Below are 12,202 nucleotides of genomic sequence, written 5' to 3'. Positions count from 1 at the left end.
ACATGATATATATATGAGAATTAGTAAACATTTGAATATTTTTAAAAGTTATGAAATGCAAATAATTATAGATGTTATTCTTACAAAAAGAAGTGCTAAAACTTGAAGAGGATGGAACTTCATTGTGACTGAACCCGAAAAGTGTTAGTTGGTAACAAAATAAAAATGAAAAGCCAAGTTATGAAAGAAGACGATGGTTTTCTGAGTTATTTATAGGGTTCTCGCCTCATAAAAGGCGATTTTGACACATGAAAAGATATTCTTTGACACATGATGTAACAACCCGGGCATTTCACATGAAATGTTGCGAGTTTGCTTGTTGTTTACTTGAGTTTTTGTTTTTGTGTGAAACTGTGAACTTCAAGTAACCATCATTACTTTGTTTGTATATGAACCACAATTATCATGTGATTAGTCATATAAACTTGATGAATATTTTTCGAGTTGGGTCATCAAAATTAACCAAAAATCTAATCATAAATTACACTTTAGTATTATAAAATGCACATATAATAGTAATTAAAACTATGGGTTAGGTTATTCAATAAAGTGGGGATAAAAATGAGAAGGATAAAAAGGAAAAAAAAACCCCTAAAAAACTAATAAAAAAATTATAACTCAAAAAAAATAAAAACAGAAAAATGTTTCCACCAATTTTCCCCGTTCTAAGAAAAAGATGCAACGTTGAAGAAAAAAGATCAATATTGTGTTTTTATTATTGATATTATGTTATATTACTCAACATTGTGTTATATTTTATGATCTATTCTATTGAGTTTTTTTTATTTATCATTGTGTTTTTTGTTTATTTTCGTCATTGTATCTTTTACTCAGCATTGTGTCTTTTTGTCACACCCAATGTTTTGAAACCCGGCCCGGCCGGTCGGACCGGGACCCGGCAATAGCGCGGGCGCCGGTTGGCCTGGACCCCGCGGTCAGCCCGACAATTTTTATTTTTTCCTGTTTTTTAATGAAAATTAATCGGATCTGTAAATTGTATCACATATCAAACACACCAACCATAGTTACTAAACCCTATTCACACCACCACCGCCGCTCCTTGTGCACCGGCGCTGTAACACACCGCCGGAATTGCAGTAGAAGTTGCCAAATCAGTGAATTGAAAACAAAATAGAAGAAAAGAAGATGTTGCGCTATTGCCGGATCTAAGGTCGTTAGTATCATCAGTGGCGGTGAACAAAGGTGGATGTGGGCGGCGGCGGCTGACGGTGTTGATAGAGAAGTAGAACATGGCTATGTGTGTATCTCATTTAGGGTTTGAAAGAAAAGGTTATAAATATATCGGAGAGAAATAGAGAACAATATGGGGTGTCATTTTTAAGTGTGAATATTGCCTTTTAGTCCATTATTATATCTATTTTACATATTTTGATTCTTTAAAATTTCACTAAATATTAAATAGTCTTTCAATATCAATTATATTTTATATGAAAAGTAAATACATTATTTATGACCTCATCCGGGTTAATGACCGGTCCGACCTGTGACCCAGTAAGCAGTCCGGGTCAATCTCTGGTCCGGGTCTGAAAACATTGGTCACACCCTCCCAGGATGGGGCACTTACAGTGACCAATCAACATAGACTTACAGCGAAACTGTAATATTATATAAAAACTAAAATATTTGTTACATGTCTAACTATTACATTTACTAGAAAATGTAATGGTAGCTGGATAAACATCTAAACTCTTCCAACGTCTAGCAACTAATCTCCATGCCCTTATTTATCAACCTGTAATACATGCTCGGGTAAAAATACGTCAGCACAAAGCTGGTTAGTCACATAAACCGACATTTAATAAAATTGTACTAAAACAGTTTTATTGATCAAGTATGAGCTCATTGCATGACATGCCATAATTATAACATGCCCGCTTCACGTTAAAATCGGGTCAGCGTTATATATTCGCACATACAGACCTTACGCACGACTAATGCTGTATAAAGTGCATGTCTCTTCAGAAAAGTATAATGATCATTATAATATATATAACACCTTGGGTGCCACTCATATGTGTCCTGCAAATACATGAGCAATCACAATCGAAATGGTTTTACGAGCATGTATCACAATCGAAAATGTAATGGTAACCGGATAAAACATTACATTTACTAGAAAATGTAATAGTTTAACAATCGAAGATTACATGAGCAATCACAATCGAAATAGTTTAAGTAACTTATCTGAACAAACTTTCCTTAGTTACATTGGCTCCTCCCACTTTAATTGGAATTTATTATTTAATATACAAGGTTACTTATTTATATATATGGAATAATATTATAATACTCATAGGCCCTTCAAGAAGACTCCATGATATTTAATTTCTATAGATGTTTTCTAATACTCACTATTGGTACGCTTGTTAGATAAAACTATGCTACTCAATTTCAAAAGACTTGGAATAAATCCATAATTTCTCAAAGATTACAGATACTTGTATATTTTATAACACGTTAGTACTCTCAATCTGTCCGATTGGTGTTATATTAGCATGAGTTGTAAAAGATGTTATATTGCACTCAACTTGGCTAAAAGGATCATATTATACACTAGGCCCAATGACCAAAGGAGCAGTAGTGCTTGGTGTTCGCCGGTTGGAGTCTCATTCGTGACAAAATGTCATGCGCAACCAAGTGTTTACCATAGTGGGCCTAAGTGGGTTTCCCTGGGTCACCAACGCTGTCTTCACTCTTCGATATCCCAAAATCTGAAATATAGTTTTTAGATTTGAATCAGCCCGTTTCTACCTGTATGGATGTATCCTTTTAGGTATAAACTCGTCCTGATTTGAATCAAAATAATCATTTTTAAATTTGCATGTTCTGACTTTAACCCGCCCTGACTTGAACCAAAATAACCATTTTTAAAACCAGTCGGTCCTAACCCAAACCCATCCTAACCAGAACGGGTTCTGACCCTTTTTAAGGTTTTGTTAGTTAGATTCTTACCACTTTGGCCATGCCCTCCAAAGAAAATTTTCTGGGAAACTATTAGACCAATTTCAGTTGACCTGTAAAGAAAAAAAACAGATCAAAACTTTTGGGATATTAGATTTAACATATGCTAAAACAAAGCCATGTCAAAACTAGAAATAATGAGAATTGAATGGAATAAAAATCGCCCAAATTTGGATTCTACACCGCGGTAATTTACACGATGGCAGTGCAGTTGAAAGAATAATCTTCAAGTAGAAATGCAAATTAATTCAACAAAATAAGAAAGGAAAAACAAGTGTATTATGGGCTAAAATGTCCAAATGATATTTCATAAGTGTCATTTCCAGATTTATGGACCAGATATCAGCAAGCATACAAGCAATGTAACCAATATTACAGCTTTTAGTATCCTAGCTAATAATAAAACAAGCAAAACTATGCAACTAATTAAAGATAGCTTAAGGCTCAACAAACTCTATTACTGAATATTTGTTACTGCAGAAACTAACAAACCGTAGTACTTGTCTTTTCATGGCTAACTAACTGTTGTAAACATAAATAATGAATATATCTTCATAAAATATGAGAGCAAGGAGAAGACATACATGCGATCAATATAACTGATGGTCCGGGATTTGGGAGATGATGCGCCGGTACTTCCCATTTCTGTTATGACACTTTTTTCTTAGTTCCGGGGATAAATAATCCACCCGACAAACGTGAAAGTGAAGGGAGTAGTGTCACTGGCAGATCTGTAAGCTTCGGGCATGACACAATAACAAGTTCTTCAAGGCAAGTGAGGTGTTGCAGGCCCGTTGAAAGTGATTCCAAGTCCGTAAAATCACGGATATACAGATAAGTTAGAGATGGCGGAAGAAAAAGAGATGAAGTAGTATTCTTGCTATTTCTCATATCTTTCGCTTTTGCAAAGGAAACCACTCCTGAATTTTTGCCAGATAAGATTAGTGTGACAAGTGAGGCTGGGAAGTTTTGCTGCCCCCATTCTGAAACAGGCTTTTTTAAGCCGCCAATAAATAATGAACTTAAATTAGGAGGCCACGAACCACAAGGAAAGGCGTGGTCCATTTTTGGACAATTACTTATCCGCATTTCTTCCAACGATGTTAGACTTTGCAAATGCTCGGGTGGAAATGGCTTCAGATTCTTGCAATTAGCGATCACGAGAGATCTTAGGCTAAGAAATGGAAGAAAGCCAAAACCTTTACCTGGAATGGTTTTAATCTTATCGCAACCTGAAATTATCAATGTGGTGTGATGAACTAGGCATTCTTCATGAAACAGCATCGCATTTGGCATTTTGAAAATAACTAGAGATTCAAGTGATGACAGGAAGTCGCTATGCAGCCAATTCACTTCCAGATTATGACAATCCTCAATGTTAAGAATCTTCAAAGTGGATGGGCAGTCGTTCATCGTTTGGAAGGTCAAGGATGTAATGGAATCACAACGGTATATTTTCAACTTCTCGATACTATTTGGACAGTAGAAACTCTCTGAAGAGGTATGTACCCGCCTCAACACCAATCAAGGCGGGTCAACCCGCAAGATAAAGACATTATGAAGGCACAAAGCCAAAACCCAGGCGCATGGCGCATACAAAACATGCTCAGGCATCATATGCTCGCGCATCACATATGCGCGCGGCGCATATCGCATGCTCTTGCACATCACATATGCTCGCGCGTCACATATGCGCGTGGCGCACCAGCGCGCGGCGCATATCACACGCTCGTGCATATCACACCTGCGCATGAAATATCTGCGCGTGAGAATAAAAAGAAGACTTCGCGCATCCTCAGGATGGGCGCATATCACACGTGCACATAATCAACCTCGTCCTTATCCAAATCAGGGTTAGGGCAACCTTGATTGTGCACGTCAGACAATCTTCTAGAAGGCATCTTTTTAAGGAGTAAGAATATGCTGATGTTGACAGCTGCCAAATGAAAGGTCGACAACTCAGCATGACACATGTGCTACCACATGATTACAACCAACGAGAAAGCGCCAGGTGTCCCAGAGGACACATGGCGCAGTGCGGTTGGAGGAGGCCAACGAGGCTGAGCCCAACCAGTGGAAACCCTAGCACTATAAATACAGCATCAACTCCACTTTGATGACACATTCATTCACACTCAATCATTGACAGTTACAAGCAGTGATATCACATTCAATCATATTGAATCATACTCACTCACAGTCAGTTACAGAAAGACACACAGTCACATCATCAAGGGTATTCAGCGATTCAGCAATACTCTTGAGATTCACTTACATACAACATTATTATCTTCTCCAAAAGATACTGATTCTCACGCCGGAGGGTTACCCCAAAGAGGACCCCTCTGTCCCTTTCTGAGGGGTAAGTAACGGCGCTGTTCATTTTGTAGGTGGAAGAACTCGGATCCAGAAGAACCATCGGTGAAATAGTTTAATCACACCCGAGGAAAGTAGATCTGCTACTAGTGAGTAGATCCACGTTTCTTCATTGGCGCCATCCACTGTTACAAACGGCAATCAGATCTCATCCAGATCTAAAAAATTCAATCACCATGGTTTCTGGAGTTCGTAACGTTGATCAAGCTCTGGAGGATATTGAACGTGAGGGTGTTAACGACGGACAGCAGGTTCTGAGGGTTCCGCGTGATTCTACGCGTACCACCAGCAACCGTCCCTTCGTCACAACCCCTCACGGCCAGACTGAAACTCCTCCAGACGATCGCACGTTACAAAATATGGCCGGCGCGAAGCTGAAGGGACCAATGGGTCCAGAAGATGAAGCAGACGATCCGAATGAATGGCTCATAAATGAGCAACGGCGTCTGATGGAAAAGTACACTGAAATGATCAAACAGAAGAAGCTAGCCGACCAAACACAAAGGCAAGCGATGGAGAAGCAGCCCACAAAAAGGCCGCGCGCGCCGGAAGAAGGGCATTCTGTTCACACTGCACACACAGAGTTCAGTGATGAAGAGGTGCATAGCATGAGAAAGACAAGGGATACTCATGCAGGAGGCTCGCAGCTCCGCGCGCCTGTGAACATGGCGCCAGGAGCCAGAGCAGATCCGGATCTGCACATGCCATACAGCCCACCGGTCAGAGGGCAAGTGGACGTAACCACACCCTACAGACCAGCCATCCTGGTAAAACACTCAAAGTTTACTGCGCGCATCGCGCAGGCTCCCATCCAGCATAAGACCAAGATGCCAAGTGGTCTGGGGAAATATGATGGCACGACAGATCCAGATGACTTTTTGCAAGGTTTCTATAACACGGGAAACCTAGAGAGCTGGACGATGCCAACGTGGTGTCATATGTTTGCCCGCTGCCTCACGGGCGCAGCGCGAGTATGGTTCGAGAGCTTGCCGACAGGGCAAATTGATGGGTTCGAGGAACTATTAGAAAAGTTCCAGGCCCACTTCGTACAGCAGCGCAGGCACACGCGCGATCCTGATGACATCATGCACTGCATCCGCAGGAATGATGAAACGATTGAAGATTACATCACTCGTTTCAATCAGGAGTCCCTGGCAATCGGGGGCATAACTGAGCAGCTCCTGCGCGTGGCCTTTATACAAGGCGCGCGCAGTGATCAGTTACGACGAGCTCTCGTAAGCAAAGATGGTATGCCCACCACGTGGGCCAAGTTAATGGAGGCATCGCGAGTTTTCGCGAGAAATGAGAAACAGATTGCCCAAGATAGGGCAAGAGAAAGAGCGCATCAGGCTGAATCACCGCGCAGCAAAGAGAAGAGGGCCAAACAGAACTCTGTATGGTCCAGGTTGCAGCCAACAAGTTTTTCTTCCGCGGAAAAACAAGCGCAACCAAGCTCACCCCAGCCCCAAAAGGATGCTCGTAAACACGGGGAGGGTGACAAGAGGGAGGGCGGCAGAGATCCTAGCAGACCTCTGCCAAGAATATGGACTCCTCTCACTAAAACACCTTCACAGGTGTTAAGTACTGAGAATGTCCAATTCAAGCCTCCCAAGCAACTACACTACAAGGGGCCGCAAAACAGTGGTAAATATTGTGAATTTCACAGGTCCCCGGGCCACAACACCGACGCATGCCATCATTTAAAGGATGCGATCGAGAAGGATGTAAAGTCTGGCAGGCTGGCTCACTTGGTGAAAAACCAAAGAATAGAAGATGAGCAACCGGAGGGAGCCTCTGCCAGCAAGAAGTACAAAAGAATCTGTGTGGCTGAGGGGGGACGACAAGGGCAGACGTCAAGAAAGAGAAGCGCGCAAATTCACGGAGATTGGCTGCGAGCAGCAAGTCATCTTCCCAAGAATCAGGGGAGGCCCTTCAATAAGCAGTCCTCTCGTTATTACCACACACATTGCTCATTACGAAGTGTCAAAGGTCCTGGTGGACACTGGAAGCGAATCTGACATTATGTATGAGCAGTGTTTCAGAAAGTTAGACCCGGCAGACCAAGCTCGGCTCGAAATTGTGAACGCACCAATCTGTGGTGTCTCAAATGAAATCATACATCCCCTAGGCCAGATTCAATTTGAACTAACTATGGGGGATGATGAGCACAAGCGAGCCGAAGTTGTTAACTTCTTGGTCTTGCCCACCACGTCATGCCACAATATGATCCTGGGTAGGGGAACAATTGCCCAATTTAATGCTGTACCATCGCCAGCGCACGGCGCATTGGGGATCCCTACACCAACAGGCGTAGCATTTGTTTACCGCGATCATTTGTGCGCAGTGACAACCACGCCGCGGGAAGGGAGAATGAAACTTCCAACGGCGGACAATGCGCCAGAGAAGTGGATTTTAAACCCAAAATTCCCCGACCAAACGGTCACAATTGGCGCTACCATTTCAGACGACACGAGATTGAGAGTGAAAAGGTTGCTCACAAAATACATGTCGGTCTTCGCGTGGCAACACTCCGATATGACTGGGGTCCCGCGAGACTTGGCGCAACACTCTCTTAACACGTTCAAGTCGGTGGAGCCAATTGCTCAGAAGAAGAGAATCATGGGGGATGAAAAGGCGAAGGCCATGAATGAGCAAGTTGAGGACTTGTTGCGCGCAAACATTATCCGCCCGATCCGATACCAGACGTGGGTAGCCAATCCTGTGATGGTAAAGAAAAGCAACGGGTCATGGAGGATGTGTATTGACTTCAAGGACCTCAACAAAGCATGTCCGAAAGACTGTTACCCACTACCAAACATCGACGCAAAGGTGGACTCCGTGGCGCCTTTCAAGCTCAAATGTTTCCTGGATGCCTACAAAGGCTATCACCAGATTCAAATGGCACCACAGGATGAAGACAAGACGGCCTTCAGAACCGACAAGGGTGTTTTTTGTTACACAAAAATGCCCTTTGGTTTAAAGAATGCGGGCGCAACCTATCAGAGACTTATGGATTCGGTTTTCAGTGAACAAATCGGAAGAAATCTAGAAGTCTACGTCGATGATTTGGTGATCAAGAGCAGGGAGGAGAGACAAATGCTCAACGACATCGAGGAAACTCTTCAGCGCCTAACGGAAGTTAACATGAAGCTCAACCCGAGCAAATGTACTTTTGGCGCGGAAGAGGGGAAATTTCTTGGTGTAATGGTCACTAAGGAGGGTTTCAAGGTGAATCCTGAGAAGGTGGAAGCCATCCTTGACATGCCTTCACCATCCACCATGAAAGAGGTTCAGAAGCTGAATGGTAGATTGGTGTCAATCAACAGGTTCCTAGCGAACCACGCCAGCAAATCTACTCCATTCGTTAACACCTTGAGGAACTGTTTGAAGAAGAGCCAATTCAAGTGGACGCCTGAGGCTGAGCAAGCTTTCAATGAGATAAAAGAATGTCTCATAAAGCTGCCCGCGCTCACAGCCCCACTTCCTGGCGAAACCCTTACATTGTACTTGTCAGCTGGAGATCGCGCCATTGGCGCAGTATTATTGGTGGATCGCAAGGGGATCCAAACGCCAATATACTATGTGAGTCGAGTGCTCACAGACCCTGAGACGCGCTATTCCATCATGGAAAAATTAGTTTTGTCACTAACACACGCGTCGCGCAAGCTACATAGATATTTCAATGGTCATCCTATTGAAGTACTGACTGGTTACAACATCCAGCAAGTCTTGCGACGTCCCGCGCTCTCCGGAAGGCTGACAAAGTGGGCGCTGGAATTAGGTGAACACACGATCACTTATAAGCCCCGTCCAGCAATAAAGGGTCAAGTTTTGGCGGATTTCATCACGGAAATCCCAGAGGGAAAGATTGAAGAAGCTCAGCGCGAGGTAGACCCTCCGCGACCAAATGATGAAGAAGATGTTTGGAGGCTATTCACTGATGGAGCCTCCAACAGCGAAGGGTCTGGCGCAGGTCTCAAACTGGTGGACCCTGATAATCATGAATATACTTATGCTATCAGGTTGGACTTCAAGAGTACCAACAATGAGGCTGAGTATGAAGCCCTGCTGGCTGGTCTGCGCATCGCGCGCAAGTTTGGGGTTAAAAGACTAGAGGCGCATGTTGATTCTTACTTGGTAGCTGCTCAGGTCAACGGCCTATATGACGCCAAGGAGAACACAATGCCTCTGTATCTAGAGCAGGCAAAAAAGCTCGTTGAGCAGTTTGACTTCTTCAGAATCATACACATCTCGCGAAGCGAAAACAAGTCCGCAGACGCGTTGAGTAAAATGGCATCAACTAATTTTGATCACTTTGGCAAAGATGTCAGGGTGGAAATAATGAGCAGCCCGTCAGTGCAAACGCAATCGGTCCTGGTAATTTCATACAACTCCTTCATCCTGGATAACTCCAATAATGGAATTCTTGAAAGAGGGGAAGTTACCGGATGATCGCGCACAGGCGAGAAAGATAAGACACAAGGCGCAGAACTATGAACTACTTGATGGTACAGTGTATCGGCGCTCTTATCTTGGACCGCTCATGAAATGCCTGGATGCGGAAGAAGCAAGCTATGTGATTAGGGAGATTCATGAAGGAATCTGTGGAATTCACGCTGGTCCGCGCATGGTGGTTACCAAGGCGATGAGCTCGGGCTACTATTGGCCAGGCATGTACTTGGATGCGCTAAAAGAAATCCAAAAATGCAAGGCATGTCAGAGCTACGCGCCAAACACCATGCGTCCAAAAAACAACTTGATTCCAGTCACCTCAGCATGGCCTTTCCACAAATGGGCCATTGATATTGTGGGGCCCCTGCCGCAAGCGCAAGGGCGGGTGAAATTTTTGGTAGTGGCGATAGACTATTTCACAAAATGGGTTGAAGCCAAGCCACTAGCAAAAATCACAGCTGAGGCGATGAAGCAATTCATCTGGAGCCACATCATTTGTCGTTTTGGCCTTCCTCTGGAAATTGTGAGCGACAATGGCAAACAATTCACTGACAGGAAGATATCAAGCTGGCTCAAAGAATTGCACATCAACCAAATCTTCACGTCCGTCTACCATCCTCAAGGGAATGGCCAAGTGGAGCGCGCGAATCAAAGTTTGCTAAATGGGCTGAAGAAAAGATTGGAGGGAGAATCCCATTCTTGGGTCGAAGAGTTACCTAATGTCCTGTGGGCGCACAGGACATTAAGCAAAACTAGCAATGGCGAATCCCCGTTCAGCCTAACCTATGGGACAGAGGCTATGATCCCAGCGGAAATTGGATGCCCATCCCATAGGGTACTCATGATGGGCAAAACTGATAACGACCGCGATAGAAGGTTGGACCTTAACTTGCTTGAAGGGCGCAGAGAAGCGGCTATCATTAATGAAGCCAGATACAAGAAAAAGCTGGAAAAGTATTATAATCAGCGCGTTAAAGAGTGCCACTTCAAGAAAAATGATTTTGTCCTTCGAAACAATGAAGCTAGTCGCGCAATACCCCCAGGAAAAATGTCCCCCAATTGGGAGGGACCTTATCAAATTTCAGAAGATCTGGGGAAAGGCGCGTACGCTTTAAAAGATTTGAACGGAACAAAGATACCGCGCGCGTGGAACGCGGCACAACTTAGAAAATGCTTCATGTAAAAAGTTCAAATTTGTAATCAAGGCTTTTAAGCCATCATCAATGATGATTCGCGCTATCTTTCAATATTTGTCGCGCTATCTTTCAATATTGGTTCTCTTACCTTTGCATACATGTTTCACACTTCCTTTATTAAATTGGAACAATATGACAACACTATATTGACTTCAAAACAAAATAAAGCGAAGTAAAACATACATGCGCGAGCCTTAGCTCAAACGCGTTAACGAGTCTTAACTCTAAAACGTCAGGGCCTTAGCCCAAAATTACGAGCCTTAGCTCAAACACGTTAATGAGTCTTAACTCTAAAATCGTCAGGGCCTTAGCCCAAAACAAAGAGCCTTAGCTCAAAACACTCACATACATCCATCTTACACCCCGCGCAGCCTGATCATAAAAATCCTTAAACAAAACTAAGGCAAAGTACATGCCATATCATGTTAAGGTCTCAGGTCGAGGCCGCGCGCGGAACCATAGTGGATATCTGAGTAACACAAGCTGACATGTAATGGCTAAACTCATACTTCCATACCGCGTGACACCAACGCGCGAAAAAGAAATAACGAAAAATTAGCGTGCATGTCAGCATGAGCAAGATACTGCGAGAGCCACAAACAAAATAGAACAGAGGTTAAGTGAATAATTTCCTTACAACCTTGTTCTTATTTTAACGTTCAAGCATATCTTATATCTATACAACCAAACATGAAGAGATGAATGGAAATGCGCAAGATACGAAAAGGAGATAACAAGTTTCATTTCATTGGATCGAAATTTACAAGTATGATGAGTTACAAACTACAAGTATAAAAGATAAATATACAAAATTTGATGAAGGGCTTCTCAAGTCTCCACGTCGACGTCAGCCGCTTCATCATCCTCATCATCTCGCGCAGCATCTGGCGCGGTCTGCTCTTCATCTCCGAACTGACCATAGTCAAGTTCTTCCTCCTCATTGGAGTCTTCGATCACAACGGTGTCACGAGCAGATTCTTTCGCCGCGCCAGAGCCGCTGGCAGGGGCAACATCCCCCGCGCCACCATCATCGCCACCAGCCCTCTCGCAATCATCAAGCAACTTCTTTAGTGCGCTGAGGTCGGGCTGGTCAGCAAGCGCAGCTATCTGTAAATAATTAGAAAAGTAATGAGTACAAACACTTAGAAAAGTTAGTAAAGTAAAACTCATTAAGATCAAGGTACCTGCATAAGGAT

Source organism: Bidens hawaiensis, unplaced genomic scaffold (genome assembly GCF_021521415.1).
Source record: "Bidens hawaiensis isolate Kalapana, Puna unplaced genomic scaffold, B.hawaiensis_p1.1 tig00007413_1, whole genome shotgun sequence".
Lineage (NCBI taxonomy): Eukaryota > Viridiplantae > Streptophyta > Magnoliopsida > Asterales > Asteraceae > Bidens > Bidens hawaiensis.
This window is presented reverse-complemented; position numbering follows the sequence as displayed.